This window comes from Natrix helvetica, assembly GCF_964273705.1.
Source record: "Natrix helvetica genome assembly, chromosome: W".
Lineage (NCBI taxonomy): Eukaryota > Metazoa > Chordata > Lepidosauria > Squamata > Natricidae > Natrix > Natrix helvetica.
The window spans coordinates 67489427-67507262 of record NC_138555.1 but is presented as its reverse complement, the minus strand read 5'-3'; positions in this window follow the sequence as shown (position 1 = coordinate 67507262).

The window sequence follows — 17836 nt, the reverse complement described above, 5'->3', positions numbered from 1 at the left end:
CTCTATCTCCTTGTCCATGTTAGGCCACCAAACGTAACTCCTAGCTAACGCTTTCATCCTTACGATCCCCGGATGCCCAACATGTAAAGCCTCTAATACATTTTTCCGCAGCGTGTATGGTACAACAACTCGATCCCCCCACAATAAACAACCTTGTAAAACCGACAGTTCGTCGCGCTTAGACCAAAACAGTTTGAATTCGGGTCCCACATTCCCTTTGGGCCACCCGCTCCATACCCAAGTTTGTACCTGTCTGATTACATTGTCCTTAGCAGAAAACCTAGCAACATCCACAGAAGAAATTGGTCCTGAGTCCAAACAGTCAATCAAGAGAACCGGTATTTCGGGAGTGGGGTCTGTTAACAGTTCTGGTAGTGGGCAACGGCTGAGTGCGTCTGCGTGCCCTAATGTGGACCCCGGCCGATGTATTAACTTGTAGGAATACGCAGCCAGGAAAACAGTCAACCTGGTCATGCGTGGGGAGAGTGATACCGGTGTGGGGCGGTTTCCCGCCAAAAGACCCAGCAATGGTTTGTGGTCTGTGATAAGTTCGAAATCGCAGCCGTAGAGATACTCATGGAAACGTTTGACTCCAGCCACAGCGGCTAACGCTTCCCTGTCCATTTGGCTGTAGTTTCGTTCAGCCGATGATAAAGTCCTTGAATAGAACGCTATGGGTGCTTCGTTTCCGTTTGGCATTCTGTGGCTGAGTACTGCGCTGATGCCGAAAGGTGATGCATCGCAGGTCAATACTAGTGGTAGAGTTTGGCTGTATTGGATGAGTAGCGAGTCGGTCGTGAGTAGACGCTTGACTGCGGCGAAGGCGGCCGCCTCGGAACGTCCCCAGGTCCATTTCGTGTTCTTGGCTAGGAGTCGGTGTAGCGGCTCAGCGACGGTAGCTTTCTGTCTTAGAAAAACGCTGTAGAAGTTAAGAAGTCCAAGGAAAGCCTGCAACTCGGTCTGACTTCGTGGTGTGGGGGCGTCCTGGATCGCCTTAATTTTCTTCGATGTTGGGTGAATACCCAACCCATCGATTCTATATCCCAGGAATTCTACGCTAGGCATGTTAATTTGGCATTTTTCCTTTTTTAGGTGGAGACCCTTTTCTCTGATTCTGGCCAAAACAGTTCTAACACGTTTTAATAGTTGCTCCTCGTTTGCAGCCGACACCAAGATGTCGTCAAAATATGGGACGACTCCTGGTATGCCCTGCAAAAGCCGTTCCATGACGCTTTGGAACAGACCTGGAGTGATGCTTACGCCGAATTGTAACCGGTTGCATTTGAAAGCACCCCTGTGCGTCACTATAGTTTGGGCCTCCGCCGTGGCGCTATCCACAGGCAGCTGCTGATACGCTTGTGCCATGTCTAACTTCGCAAATATTTTTCCTGGCCCCAACGAATGCAATAGGTGTTGGACTACGGGCACAGGATACGCGCTTTGTTGTAGGGCGACATTAATTGTGCATTTATAGTCCGCGCAGATGCGGACTGACCCATCTGGTTTAACTGGGGTCACGATGGGGGTTTCCCAGCGCGCGTGATCCACCGGTTCAAGGATCCCTTGCTCTACGAGCTTATCGATTTCTTTGTCAATCTTGGGACGGAGTGCGAAAGGCACTCTTCTAGGTTTGAGTCGGATTGGCGCCACTTTTGGATCTAGATTGAATGATATTGGCTTTCCCACATACTTACCAAGGCCGGGGCTGAACACATCCTCGAACTCCTTAAACATCTGTTCAGCGCTGCTGTTTTCCACGGCGTTGATTCCGGTGACTTCTAGCCCCAGGGCTTCAAACCAATCCAGTCCCAGGAGGCTCTGTAATGGCGCGCTGGCGATGGTCACGGGCAGCTGGGCTATGATGTCTTTGAACTGGACCCGAAACGTGCCTTGACGCACAATGGGGACCCTGTTCCCCTGGTAGTCTCATAGCAGGATGTCTGGTGTTCGCAGTTGGCGCTTCTTAAGGCTCGGAATTGCTTTTTTCATGGTTGACCACGAAATGATCATCAGGGACGATCCCGTGTCGACTTCAAGCTCGCAAGGGGAGTCCTCCAGGAGGACAGTGAGTTTCAGCTTTTTAGGCCGCTTTGTGCGGACCTGACCTATCGTTGTGAGATAGGTTCTCATGGGTTCTCTCTGGGGATACTCTCTCTCAGTTTCCTGGGAATACTCTCTCTCGGCTCTCTGTGAATACTTTTACTTTTACTTTACTTTTATTTAGATTTTTATACCACCCCCTCTCCCCAAAGGGACTCGGGGCGGTGTACACTCAAATAAAAACACATCAATAAATAGAAAATACAAACACAAAGAGGAGGCAATAAGAAACTGTACATATCTGAAGCAAAGTAGTTAAAAGCAATATTTAAATAACCCTAAAAATACCCAATTAAAATATCTGCCAGGAGGTAGAATAAAACTATAAATGGGCCAGGCCGGCAAAACGGAACAGGTGAGTCTTCAGTTTTTGTCGAAAGGAGCGGAAGTCGGTGGTGGTTCTGATATCGGGGGGGGAGGTCATTCCAGAGGGTTGGGCCCATCACAGAGAAGGCTCTACTCCTAGGCGCCGCCCGTTGGCATTGCTTAGTGGATGGCACCCGGAGGAGTCCTTCCCTGTGAGAGCGAATCGGTCGCAGGGAAGTGTGTGGTAGGATGCGATCCCGCAAGTACCTAGGTCCTGAGCCATGGAGCACTTTAAAGATAGTAATTAACACCTTGAAACGCACCCGAAAGACCACAGGCAGCCAGTGCAGCTCGCGCAGGAGTGGTGTTACGTGGGAGTACCTAGTACTCCCCATAATAGCCCGCGCGGCTGCGTTCTGGACTAGCTGCAGTCTTCGAGCGCGTCCCAAGGGAAGCCCCATGTAGAGGGCATTGCAGTAGTCCAGCCGAGACGTCACCAGTGCATGAGTGACCGTGCGTAGGGCATCCCGGTCCAGTAGGGGGCGCAATTGGCGAACCAGGCGAACCTGGTGGAACGCCCCCCTTGCCACGGCTGCCACATGGTCATCCATTGACAGCCGGGCATCTAGGAGGACGCCCAAATTGCGCGCCCGTTCCACAGGGGGCAATTGCTCGCCCCCTATGGTCAGTGATGGAATCAACTGACTGAACCGGGGTGCCGGTAGCCACAGCCACTCAGTCTTGGAGGGGTTGAGCTTGAGTCTGTTGTCTCCCATCCAGACCCCGACGGCTTCCAAACACCGGGTCATCACTTCGACAGCCTCGTTGGGGTGGTCTGGGGTGGAAATGTACAGCTGCGTATCATCAGCGTACAGATGATACTCCACCCCAAAACCACGGATGATCTCCCCCAGCGGCTTCACATATGCATTGAACAGAAGGGGCGAGAGGACCGACCCCTGAGGCACCCCACAAGTGAGTGCCCTCAGGGTCGACCTCTGCCCCCCTGCCAACACACATTGCGTCCGGTCAGCTTCCCCCGTCGACGGCAAGTTGAAATCCCCTATAACCACAAGCTTGGGGGTCTCAACTGCCGTCTCTGAGATCAGCTCGAGGAGCTCGGGCAGGGCTGCTGATGCATAGCGAGGAGCCAAGTATACAATCAGCAAGCCCCACTGCCTCCCTGGGCCCCATTTCACACCAAGGGACTCACATCCGGGTATCTGAGGTACAGTGAACTCCCTCGGCTCTAGACATTCCCGTATAACTACCGCCACCCCACCACCCTTACCCAGGGCCCGAGGCTGATGGAATGCACAGAAACCCGGTGGGCACATTTTCACGAGGGGTAAACCACCCTCGTGGCCCAACCAGGTCTCCGTTATCCCTGCAAGGTCCAGCTCCCCCTCTGAGATCAACTCATTAATGAGGGGGGCCTTGTTGGTCACGGACCTTGCATTGCAGAGCATCAGCCTCAGGCCCTGGCTCTGTAGTTCCTGACCACCTAGATTGCGGGGGTTGGTACAAACGACTGGGTGTAACCAACAACCACGGTCTCCCAACCGACGTTGTGGTCTTCTCCTGTCCTCGCATCCCCTCCTCCCTGCGACCGATGTAATAAGACAACCCTCTATTGGAATGTTCTTTCCCCTCCCCCCCTCCACCACACTCACTTCCCTCCTAGACTCACCTGTTCGCCTGGCACTGGCCCCCCTCCTGGACAGATTCCCCCCACCCCCCACCCTAAAACCCTCCCTGGAACCCCCTAAGAAGGATAAAAAACATTTATTTAAAAAACCCCTAAGCTTCCGTTTCTTCCACCTCTCGGGGTCTATAAACCCGTCATCAAGGCGGGCCCTTACAAGCGACAAGGGCCATGCCTGCGAGAGGGGGGTCTCCCGCAGGCGGAGCAGGTCTAGCCTCGAATAAATAATCTTAAAAGATCTTAAAAAACACGATGGGGTCAAGGTGCTGTGGATGATGAGTGGTCAGTCAAAAAGGGGGGGGGGGGAAGAGTAATCAAATGTCCAAGTGGTGGTCTGGGTGGTGGAGAGATGGTCCAAAGGGTGGTAGCAGCCTAGATGATCCTAGGTGGGTGGGAGTTCATAGAGAGAGTTTGTAGATAGTAATCTAGAGTTCTTAAGGAATGGGGTTCCCAATTGGGAGGGGGACGATGTTCTTGGGGGCAGATGGTCTTGGCCTAGACATCCCTGTGGCCTACCCATGGCCCTAATATAGGGCTTCCGGTGGCCCCCGGTGTTCCAGGCCGCCCCCAGCCGCCCCCAACCTCCATTCCAATCCTGCTCTCTCATGACCCCCACCCAAAATCCAGATGTTGGTGGGTCTCACCCAATGTCCTAATGATGTTCCTGGCATCCATGTCAGCTCTTTCAGCGGCTGCTGCTGTTGGTGCCAGCCTCTCTCCTTCCAGCGTCCTTCCAGCGTCACTGCAGCCGCAGTCGCAGCCACTTTCTCTCCATTCACCAGCTTCTCTCCTTCCAACTCCTTCTTTTTCTCTCTCTCTCCTTCCAATCTCTCCTTCTCTCCTTCCAATCCTCTCTGCTCACCAGCCTCTCTCCTTCCAGCTTCTTCTTCCCTCTCTCCTTCCAACGTTGCTCACCAGCCTCACCAGCCTTTCTCCTTCTCCTTCCAGCGTCTGCTCACTCGCTTCTCTCCTTCCAGCATTTGCTCACCAGCCTCTCTCCTTCCAACGTTCCAACAATTCTCTTCCCTTCCCGGCGTCACCGCGGCTATAGCCTCTTTCCCGAGGCCTCTCAGCCTCTCAGCTTCACAGCTTCACAGCCTCACATTCGCAGCCTCACATTCGCAGCCTCCACAGTCCTCTTTCCTCCCGCTCTCTCCAACGCTCTCCAACGCTGCTGCTGCCACTGCCGCAACGCCGCCATTTCCGCTGCCGGCTTCTCTCCCCACTCCACACACCATCTTCTCTTTAGCCTTCCCTCCAACCTCCCGACCCACCCTGGCGGACCCAAATGGGTCCAAAATGGGCCAGGGTGGTCATGCTGTCTGACTCCCGGCCCTCAGATGGAACGAGGGCCGGATACAGCCTCTTTCCCCCATCGCCGAGCTCCTTGGCGTTCCGGAGCTTCAAGAGGCGACCGCCATTGCCGGAAGCTCCTCCCTCCTCCCCTTTCAGCTCTTTGGGGATACTCTCTCTCGGCTGACTCCCTCGGTTCTCTCTCTGGGCGCCCTTTGTTTTTCCGCCAAGCCCCTGGGTTGGGCTTCTGTCTGCGGTACATAGGAGGCTGCCATTGTGTGGCAGGGACTTCGCTCCGGCACACTCGTGCGATGTGCCCAAGTTTGTCGCAATGCGAGCAAACAACGTTTCTGAAACGGCAGGTAGACCGGGGGTGGTTCCCTCCGCAGCTTGCGCATGGTGGCAGACGGAATTCGGGTTTTCCCGCCGGTCTTGTGTGACTGCTCCGCATGCGATGGCTGTCTTCGAATTCGCTGTCCTCGGCCTCTTGGTCGGTGGCCTCATAGTGCACTTTGGCTTGTCTGGCTCCCTGCTGGGTCGCGCTGTATCCCCGTTGTATTGTTTCGGAAGACCTGTCCGCTGATTCAGAAGCTCTTGCCTCGTCTAGCGCGATTTGCAGGCTTAGGTTGGGTTTAGCCAACAATCGTTTTTGTAACGAAATGTCTTTTAACCCGCATATCAGGCGATCCAGGATTTGCTCGTCCAGATCCCTGAAACCGCAATGCGTGGCTGCTTTCCGAAGTGCTGCAACGTACTGGTTGATGGTTTCCCCCGCCTTCTGGTTCCTCGTGTTGAATCCTTGGCGGCAAACGTGGCGGGAAGGTTTTGGCGCGTAATGTGTTTGCGGCGCCATCCATGTTACCGCCTGGATGTGGGTTGGCGCTGAGAGATCCCTGGCCGTCTTGAAAACGTCTCGACCGCAGTAGCTCAGGAACATATTCTTTTTCCGGGAGTCTGGTACTCCCGTGAGATCGTTAGCCTCGAGGAAACACTCGAATCTCAGCATGTAGGATTCCCAATGCTCGGCGATTGGGTCATATGGAGTTGGAGGAGCATGCATCGACATCTTGTCTGCGTTTGAATTTGCCGCGCTGAGATGGCTGCCGGAACTTCCGCCGAATTCCGGGGCTGGATCGGATCCGTAGATTTTGGAGGTAGCTTCTTCGTCCTATCTGTCTCTCGATCCCACCTTCGGCGCCAATGTTGGATTCAGGCAACGAGAGAACAGACTCCAGACGATAGTGACAACAACAGCTCTTTATTTAGTAGTAGTAGTGATCCAGCTTGGCTTGGGGTCGAATAGCTCCCCTTTTATAGGGATCGGGTACACCTCCCGTCCAATCAGAACAACCCCTTGTTCCCGCCCTAGTGGCGGACCTGAGTGGAGACTTACAGTGGAATATGCTAATATCTAACACCTTGCGTATCTCTCCTTTCACCTCCCCCATATCACTCTTAAGTTCTTCAACTTTTTGTCATTACCTCCTGCATCTTCATCATTGTCTCCTGAATTGATATTAGGGTTGATTGCACGTTCTGTAGATTTATAGTGGAGCCTGATTTCTCACCTCCTACCATGCTTTTCACTGAACGTGGTCCTGATGGGGATGCTATCGTTATGGTTGTTTCCCCCCTCCCTATTTTGGTAACTGTGGTGGTTGTACTCATTTTAATGTTTTTAAAAAAGTTTTTCCACAGTACCATATATCCCCATTTTTTCCCCTTTATCTATCTATCTTTTTTTCTTTTTTTGTCTCTATCTCACTTCCTCACAATTCTTCTACCTACTTCACTAACTATTATTGGTGACCACAATATAGAACACCCTATGTTATAATACAATCAATACCCTATTTATACAATTGATTGATACAATTAATGATCTAATAATACGCTAATGATGGTCTAACAGTTCTGACTACTAACATAAACAATTATACTAATCTTAATCTATTTTTTTATTTAATTATAAGAAATATAAAAATTATAGATATTGCATTTACTATGAGTAATACTTATAATATAATACTTATATTGCAGGTTTAATACCTTGTCTACTTATAAGAATGTAAATATAAATTAATATATGTAATGTTTTTTTAACTTGATTATTAAATTGATTACATTATAAAAAATATCTAGTATATATAAATATACTATATAAATATATATAAATATATTACATAAGTCTATATAAGTTTGCTTTCACATAAGCATATGTCCACTGGGTATTATCTATAAATATCTATGAGGATATATGAGAATATATATGTGAGAATATATATGTCAGAGAGTATAAAATATGAAGATCTTTAAGGTATTCTATCTATGCAAAGTTCCAATTCTAGTTTTAAATGAACAGCTATACCGTAAATAATATCTATACAGGATTTTATATAATTATATCAGGTTACTTAGATTGCACAGATTTCCGGAAAAAGAGAGTTCTTTTTCCTTGTTCTTACTGTTGCATCAGCTTCTCCTCCCTTAAAGTCCAGGAAGTTGCCTTCTATCTATTTAGCACAGTCACTATCACAGTTCTCTCACTTCCCCTGACAGATCAAATTTCCACTGTCTTCTTCCCAGGCAGAGGCTTCTTGTAGCTTGTTCTTTCCTTTTCTGCAATCCACAATGTTTAGTCCCAGTCTAATCACAATCTCAGCTTGTGTTCTTTCTGCCTGTAGTAATTCTCCAGCAAGTCCAACTCATCAGTACATTTCCTCCATTCCTTCTCTGAATGTTAACTCCGTTTGCTCAAGGTTCTGCTCCCACCACTAAAGTGCCGCTTTTTTTCCCCCGCCTTGGAGACTCACTCACCCACTAGGCTATAAATTTACACTTCCTGAGTCACACCAGTAAATCATTCCAACTCCTCGAAATCCACCGAAACTTTCAGCTGTTTCCCTCTTCTCGCTTCCTTCTCCATTTAAAGGGCTGTCACGCCTCCGGATCCGGGCATAAAGGCCAGTCTCTCCCACGCCAGATTTGAGAGGTTTCTCCTACTATAACAGGGGTTGGCACGTCTCCCTGTTATCCTCCGAGCTTCCCCTCTCTGACACTGGTCCCTCCGAGACTCAGCTCTCCCTTTGCAAACCTCCTGGCATGGGAAATCAGGCAGAAAGAACAGAGCACTGTTTCCCTACTCCGCACCGGCGTGACTCCTCCCCCAGAAGTCTAGGTCCATCAAATTTTTAATTTTAGTATTTTGTGGGTTTCTTTGTAGTTCTATTTCCAGTCTCCTGTGTTCCTCCTCTATCTTCTTTCGTATTTTTCTGTTTTGTTTGTTTCTTTTTCCTAGATAAGTCATTACTAGTCCTCTAGTATATGCCTTGCTGGTATCCCACACATTCTGTAAGGATGTGTCCTCCTTCTTATTCTCTTTTTAAAAAAAAGTTCAATTCTTTTTCCATATATTGCTGAAATTCTTTTTCATTTAATAGATCTTGATTTAATGTCCATCTCATTTTTTTCCTCTGACCTTTCCATGTCATTATTATTGGATTGTGGTCTGCCCATATACTTGTTTCTATATCAATCTTTTGTGTTTTAGCAATTAGATCTGTTGTTGCCCAAATCATGTCTATTCTTGACCACGACCTATGTCTGATTGAGTAAAATTTATATTGTTTTTCTCTCAAGTGTCTTCTTCTCCATGCATCTTGTAGACTTAATTCCTCCATCATTGTAAAGAATGTTTTAGGCATTGTTCTCCTTAGCTTCTTATTCAACTTTTCAGTTTTATAATCCAACTTATTATTTACTATCACATTAAAATCCCCTAATATACATATTTCTTCATATTCATATTCTATTATCTTTTTGTGGAGTTTTCCATAGAATTCTTCTTGATTCTCATTTGGCGCATATATCACCACCATCAATATTTTTTTATTATTCATCATTATTTCCACTATCAATATTCTTCCTTCTTCATCTTCAAATATTTGTTTTGATTGTATTGATTTTTTTAATATACAATGCCACACCTTTTTTGCTTTGATAATACAATAATACAATAGTAGAGTTGGAAGGGACCTTGGAGGTCTTCTAGTCCAACCCCCCTGATCTACAAGCATATACAGCTCCCCCAATTTTGGGTAATCCAAATATTTTTTGTGTTGTTTTTTTATATGTACTTCTTGCAGGCATATTATATCTAATTTCAATTTATCTAATTTATTAAATGTCCTCTTTCTTTTTATGCTCGAATTTAGTCCATTTAAGTTTAATGAGATTATTTTTATTTCTTCTTCCATACAATACAATACAATGCAATGCAATGCAAGGCAATGCAAGGCAATGCAAGGCAATGCAATGCAATGCAATGCAATGCAATGCAATGCAATGCAATGCAATGCAATGCAATGCAATGCAATGCAATGCAATGCAATACAATACAATACAATACAATACAATACAATACAATACAATACAATACAATACAATAGTAAAGTTGGAACGGACCTTGGAGGTCTTCTAGTCCAACCCACTGCCTAGGCAGGAAACCCTATACCATTTCAGACAAATAGCTATCCAATATCTTCTTAAAGACTTCCAGTGTTGGGGCATTCACAACTTCTGGAGGCAAGCTGTTCCACTGATTAATTGTTATAACTGTCAGGAACTTTCTCCTCAGTTCTAAGTTGCTTCTCTCCTTGATTAGTTTCCACCCATTGCTTCTTGTTCTACCCTCAGGTGCCTTGAAGAATAGTTTGACTCCCTCTTCTTTGTGGCAACCCCTGAGATATTGGAACAATGCTATCATGTCTCCCCTAGTCCTTCTTTCTCTTAAGCTAAACATACCCAGTTCCTGCAACCGTTCTTCATGTTTTAGTATCCAGTCCCCTAATCATCTTTGTTGCTCTTCTCTGCACTCTTTCTAGAGTCTCCACATCTTTTTTACATCATGGCGACCAGAACTGAATGCAGTATTCCAAGTGTGGCCTTACCAAGGCATTATAAAGTGGTATTAACACTTCACGTGATCTTGATTCTATCCCTCTGTTGATGCAGCCTAGGACTGTGTTGGCTTTTTTTGGCAGCTGCTGCACACTGCTGGCTCATATTTAAATGGTTGTCCACTAGGACTCCAAGATCCCTTTCACAGTTACTACTACTGAGCAAGGTACCACCTATACTGTACCTGTGCATTCCATTTTTGTTGCCTAAATGTAGAACCTTACTCTTTTCACCATTGAATTTCATTTTATTAGATAGTGCCCAATGTTCAAGTTTGTCAAGATCCTTCTGTATCTTAAGCCTATCTTCTGGAGTGTTGGCCATTCCTGCCAGCTTGGTGTCATCTGCAAATTTGATGAGTTCCCCATTTATTCACTCATCCAAATCATTGATGAAGATGTTGAAGAGTACTGGGCCTAAAACAGAGCCTTGGGGTACTCCACTGCATACTTCCCTCCATGTAGATGCAGTTCCATTGAGGACTACACGTTGAGTGCGGTTGGTCAGCCAGTTAGGAATCCATCTGGTGGTGATGCTGTCTAACCCACATTCTTCTACTTTATCTAGTAGTAGGTTATGGTCTACCTTATCAAAAGCCTTACTGAAGTCCAAGTAAACTATATCGACGGCATTCCTCTGGTCCACTAATTTTGTCACATTATCAAAGAATGCAATAAGATTAGTCTGGCATGATCTGTTTTTGACAAATCCATGTTGGCTTTTGGCTATTACTTTGTTTGCTTCTAGGTGTTTGCAAATTCGTTGCTTGATTATTTTTTCCAGAATCTTTCCTGGTATTGAGGTCAGGCTGATAGGTCTGTAGTTTCCTGGATCTATTTTTTTCCCTTTTTTGAAGATGGGAACCACATCCGCTCTTTTCCAGTCCTCTGGTAGTTCCCCGGTGTTCCAGGATCTCTGAAAGATATAATTCAGTGGTTCTGAGATCTCGTCTGCTAGTTCCTTCAGAACCCTGGGGTGTAATCCATCCGGTCCTGGTGATTTGAACTCATCTAGGGTAGACAGGTGCTCACTTACCATTTTCTTCCCTATTTCAATTTGTGTTCCTAATCTGATTTTTGTGGTGCTGTTTTTGATAGGTTGGACTGTTTTATCCCTTTGTGTAAAGACAGATGCAAAACATGAGTTAAATAGTTCTGCTTTCTCCCTGTTGCTTGTCACCTTCTTGCCACTTTCTCCTAGCAATGGACCAATTGTTTCCTTAACTTTTTTCTTGTTGTTAACATGTTGGAAGAAGCTTTTTTTGTTAATTTTTACTTTTGTGGCAAGCCTTTCTTCATTGTGAGCCTTAGCTTTCCTCACTTCATCTTTACAGGCTCGGGCTATTTGCTGATATTCTGCCTTAGTTATGTCCCCCTCCTTCCACTTTTTATACTTACCTTTTTTGTCTTTCAGTTTGTCAGATAGTTCTTTATGCAGCCATGCTGGTTTCTTTTGGGAGCTGTTATTTTTCTTCTTCATTGGTATTGTGCTAGACTGGGCTTTTGTAACCTCATTTTTCAAAATTTCCCAAGCTTCTTGAGTTGTTTTCCCCTTGAGGATTCTCATCCATGGAATTTTTCCCAAGCTCTCTCTAAGTTTATTGAAATTAGCTTTCTTAAAGTCCAAGACTCTAGTTTGACTTTGTTCTACTACTTGTGTTTGGATAATGTTGAATTCCAATATTGCATGGTCACTTGCCCCCAGGGTTCCTATGGCTTCAACACCTTCTATCATTTCCTCTTTGTTAGTGAGAATTAAGTCCAATATAGCTGATCCCCTTGTTCCCTTCTCTACTTTTTGGAAAACAAAGTTGTCTGCTAGGTTTGTAAGGAACCTGTTGGATCTTCCACTTGGTGCAGAGTTTGTTTCCCAGTTGATGTCAGGGTAGTTAAAATCTCCCATTACTATTGTGGTGTGCTTCCTACATACCTTAGTTAGCTGACTAGCAAAAAGTTCATCTACTTCCTCTGCTTGATTGGGTGGCCTGTAGTATAGACCTATGGCAATGTCATTTCCCCCACAACCTTTAATATTGACCCAAATGCATTCAAGATTGTTCTCATCATTGTTGTGCTCTATTTCTGTAGAGATGTAGTTATTTCTTATATATAGTGCAACTCCACCTCCTCTTTTATTTGGTCTATTTCTTTTAAATAATTTAAATCCTTCTAGCTGTATGTTCCATTTGTCAGTTTCATCCCACCAAGTTTCTGTAATGGCAATAATATCGTATCTGCCCTCTTTTACTTGAATTTCTAATTTGCCCTGTTTATTCCTCATACTCTGTGCATTGGTGTATAGACATTTGAGTCCATTTTGATTGACCTTGTGTTTACTGTCTACATAACCTGTGTTATGACTGACTGCCCCTATTTTCTTGCCACTTGTGTGATTCATGCACATGGTATGGCAATCACTATTAAATGCTTGGTTTTGCTTGACAGCAGGAGTGATAATCTTACCCACACACACATCTACGTTACATGCACTTATAACCCTATGAATTTTAGTTTGTTGGGGACAGAAATGTTCTGTATCTATTAATTCTCTGTCCCCGCTCTTCAGTTTAAATGTTTATCAAGAAAAACTGTGAATTTAATGCCAAGTAACTCAGTCCCTTTCTTGGATGGGTGCAACCCATCTCTTTTGTACAGTTTTTCATTGGACCAGCTACAGGCATCATGACTAATAAAACCAAAGCCTTCCCTTTTACACCACTCCTTTAGCCAAACATTAAACTCTGCTACATGCTGGCCCTTCCCTTTTTGTTCCTTATATACAGGTAAAACCCCTGAAAAGATAAGCCTACAACCTGTACTATTAAGTTCATACCCCAAGTTCTGGAAATCATTCTGCACAGAAAGTACATCTTTCTGGGATAGATCATTAGTGCCAAGATGTATAATAACATCAACGTCACAGTCCTTACTTGCATTCTTGACTATCTTAAGAATACGCCTCATCTCTGCTGGCTGTAGCACCTGGCAGACACCTGACCTCTTTTAAAACCTCCATATCCTCTCCTAAATTTACATCCCTTACGATTGAATCACTAACCAGAAGGTGACTTCTCTTTTTGCTTACCTTGCTCTTCTTCTGCGACTGATGTGTGATACCTGGTTCCCCATTTCGCATTTCCGAAGAAAGTTCTTCGTTTTGGACCACGATCCCCTGCTTATTTGAGTCATCATTATCACAACTACCTTGACCTATCTCTTTAGTGTCCCCATTAAGGTCAGCAAGGGCACTATATTTGTTTTGCTGGGTCACAGCAAAAGCTTTGTGTTTATGGTTCACAGCTCTCAACCTGCCAGATCCCACGGTTGTCCAGACTGCTCTTCTCCTGCAAGATCTTTGTGGCAGAGGGGGCTGATAGCATGGCATCACCATAGAGTGGAATGGCTGAAGTAGACACCTAGTTTCTGCTTGGAGAGCACAGATTACAGATTCTAGATAGGTAATCTGTCTATGTAGACTAGTAATTTGTTTACAAAGGGGACAGTATCCAAATTTGAAAAGAGTACTGCGAAAGACAGGTGCAAAACAGCTATTACATTGAACTAAGCCAGTCATTTTGAAATAAAATAAAATCACAATCTCAAGCACACTAATCCAGAATGTATTATTGCTATTTTGGTTTATAGATATATGATTCGCGCGCCTTTAGGCACGCGGGCCCCCACCTCAGTCTCTTTGTCTCTGTGACTCACCCCCCTTCTATCCAGCAGCTCCAATCCCAGCTTCAGGAAGGTTCAAATGATATGGAGTTTAAGGGCCCCCACCTCAGTCTCTTTGTCTCTGTGATTCACCCCACTTCTATCCCAGCAGCTCCAATCCCAGCTTCAGGAAGGTTCAAATAATGTTTTAATTATTTGTCGTTTTAGTTGATCTAGTCACTCTCATCTCCATTTGTTCTTTTATCTCTTTTGCTCTTGCTCCTTCTCTTAACGCCCTTTCTTCTTATTCTTTGGCTGATTCTCCCTGTTTTTTCTCCTTCTCCTTGTAGTTTTGTTCCTCTTTCCTCTCCCCGTCTCTCTTCTTCTTGTGGTCCAAAGTGTTGTTCATAGAATAACTCTGTCTTCTCTACTGTATTCAGCTTATGTCTTGGTTCTTGCCAAGTTACTAGTATCCCTTCTGGTATTAACCATCTGAAATTAACTCCTTTTTATTAGGCATTTAGTCAGGAATTGATATTCTCTTCTTAGATCTCTCACCTTTCTTGGCACTTGTTTGAGGACTATTATTTCTTTAGATTTGTATTTTATTGTGATGTTCCTTGCAGCTTGCAGGATCTCTGTTCTCAGTGTTTTCTTAGTAAATCTTACATGTACCTCTCTGGGTTATTTATTTCTTATGGCATATCTTGTGTAGACTCTGTATGTTTCATCAATCCCACTTAACATCTTTTCCTTGGATTCTTCCAGTCCGTCTGCCAATATGTCGGTGATATTTTCTGTTAGATTCTCTTCCTTTTCCTCTTCGATATTTTGGAATCTTAAATAAAAATCTGCCTTGTCTGTTTCCCACATAATATTTATTTTTTCTTGTTTTTTATCTATTGTCAGTCTATAATCCATCTCCTTTATTTTCTTCTCTGTTATTTCCACTTTTTCTTCCACTTTCTGCAATCTCTGCTCATTTTTTCCCATTATCTCTTTAACCTCTTTCAGGTCTTCATACACTTTGCCCATTCTTTCTTTGAGGTCTTCATGCATAGCCTGTAGCATACTCTTTAACTCCATACTATCTTTATCTTGTTGTGTTGTTGTATTTGATGGTTTTTGTGCTCTAGGGCTGGAAGTTGTTGCTGTCGATGAGGAATATGCTGTAATCTTCATCTTGTTTATTTATTTTTATAATCCAAATATCAAAAAAGGGAAAAGAGAAAAGAAGAAAAAAAATCCAAGTTTTGCAAGTTGCCCCTCCAAGTCTGGTGGTCCAAACTTCAGGTTCTTGTTACCTTAATCCAATTGTAGTAGTAAAATAAAAAGAAAGAAAGAAAAGAAATGGGCCAAATTCCAACAAAAAGGGTAAAGAAAAAAAATAGTAAAAAGTTGACCAGAGTTGTAAAATAAAAATGTTTCTTTAGTCTCCCTTATTCCAAACTTCAGGTTCTTGTTACTGTAATCCAATTGCAGTGGAGTAGAAAGACACAAAGAAAAACAAAACAAAATTTTTTTTAAAAAAACAAAACCAAATTCCAACAGAGAGAAAAAAAATAGTAAAGAATTGACCACAGTTGTAAAATAAAAATATATCTTTAATCCCCCCTATTCCCTCCAACTCTAGCCATAGGAGAGAAAAGGGGAGAGAGAAAAGAAAAAACCCAGTAAGTACCCACCAAGTAGAAAGTTACAGGGTAAAATAGAAAAAGATGTTGATTTAAAAAAGGAAACCAGGTGCAGATCCACCTAAAAAAAGTGACTTTCATTCTTAATATGCGCAAAAGCTCCACAGTTCCAAACAGTTCCAAAACAATTCCAGCACTCCAAAGTTATAATCAGAAAAGTAGAAAACAAAAGCAGCAAATATGAATCCACAGCTGTTGTTTTGTCTTATGTGGCAGTTATCACCACATGCACATGTATTGTTCAAGGTTATTCGAATATATTCTTTGTGTTGCCACAAGATGGCACTGTTGTTACTGAAAAGAGTAGTTAGGAAAAGAAAGTTAATTTCAAGAGCAATCTCAAAGTTTTGATTTTTCAATCCAGTAAGTATTTTCACAGTCCTTCTCATACATATTTCCAGGCTTGTAGTGTTTCCTTTTGTCAGCAGGTGGCACTCTCAGCTTAAATTTCAGTATTACCACTCAGCAATTGTCATTTTAATTATAAATCAATTCTAAAAGCAGAATAAGTTTTATAGGTAAATAATTCCAATATTTTAAAATGCCTTCCCAGTACCATGTCTTCCCAATTTAAGAGTCCAATTTTCTATACATTTCAAAATTTATTATTTTTCCCTCTAGTGTCTCCTTCTTCCAGTCTGGTATTTCTCAGAATGCTTGGATGCTGCTTTAACAAATAATTTTGAGCAAATAGTTCCAAACTATTCCCTGGAGTTAAGTTTAAGGCAAAAAGAAATGCTTTCCCCCAGTTCCGGTCACTGTTCACCTACTTCGCTCTAGCACCAGTCTTAGTTGTTCTTCACTTGTCCCAGCTTTGTGGCAGCCCGGGTCAGTCAGGAGAGCTGCATCTATCCTCAACCTCACATGGCGCCCCTCTTTGCTTCACCACTCCTGCAGGGCGGCTTTGGCTCCTCTCAGAGCCCACCAGCAGGGGGAAATCAGCACAGGAAACGCAGAGACCTGTTCCCTGTGTCTGATATCGCCGAGATGTCAACCGGAAGTCTGGGAATTTTATTTGACTATACACCCCAGCTAATCTCTACACCCCCCTCCCTGGCCCCTTCACTCCAGGCTGTGTCAGCCCTGAAGCAGTGAAAAAAGAAACCTCCTAGAGACTACAAAAAGAAAATGGCCACAGTTCAGCCAACTTCAGGGTTGACATCTACTTTAGTTAGCGGCAACAAGTAACATGGCATTCATTCTATTGAGCACGGTACCACCTATACTGTACCTGTGCATTCCGTTTTTGTTGCCTAAATGTAGAACCTTACTCTTTTCACCATTGAATTTCATTTTATTAGATAGTGCCCAATGTTCAAGTTTGTCAAGATCCTTCTGTATCTTAAGCCTATCTTCTGGAGTGTTGGCTATTCCTGCCAGCTTGGTGTCATCTGCAAATTTGATGAGTTCCCCATTTATTCCCTCATCCAAATCATTGATGAAGATGTTGAAGAGTACTGGGCCTAAAACAGAGCCTTGGGGTACTCCACTGCATACTTCCCTCCATGTAGATGCAGTTCCATTGAGGACTACACATTGAGTGCGGTTGGTCAGCCAGTTACGAATCCATCTGGTGGTGATGCTGTCTAACCCACATTCTTCTACTTTATCTAGTAGTAGGTTATGGTCTACCTTATCAAAAGCCTTACTGAAGTCCAAGTAAACTATATCGACGACATTCTTCTGGTCCACTAATTTTGTCACATTATCAAAGAATGCAATAAGATTAGTCTGGCATGATCTGTTTTTGACAAATCCATGTTGACTTTTGGCTATTGTTTGCTTCTAGGTGTTTGCAAATTCGTTGCTTGATTATTTTTTCCAGAATCTTTCCTGGTATTGAGGTCAGGCTGATAGGTCTGTAGTTTCCTGGATCTATTTTTTTCCCTTTTTTGAAGATGGGAACCACATCAGCTCTTTTCCAGTCCTCTGGTAGTTCCCCGGTGTTCCAGGATCTCTGAAAGATATAATTCAGTGGTTCTGAGATCTCGTCTGCTAGTTCTTTCAGAACCCTGGGGTGTAATCCATCCGGTCCTGGTGATTTGAACTCATCTAGGGTAGACAGGTGCTCACTTACCATTTTCTTCCCTATTTCAATTTGTGTTCCTAATCTGATTTTTGTG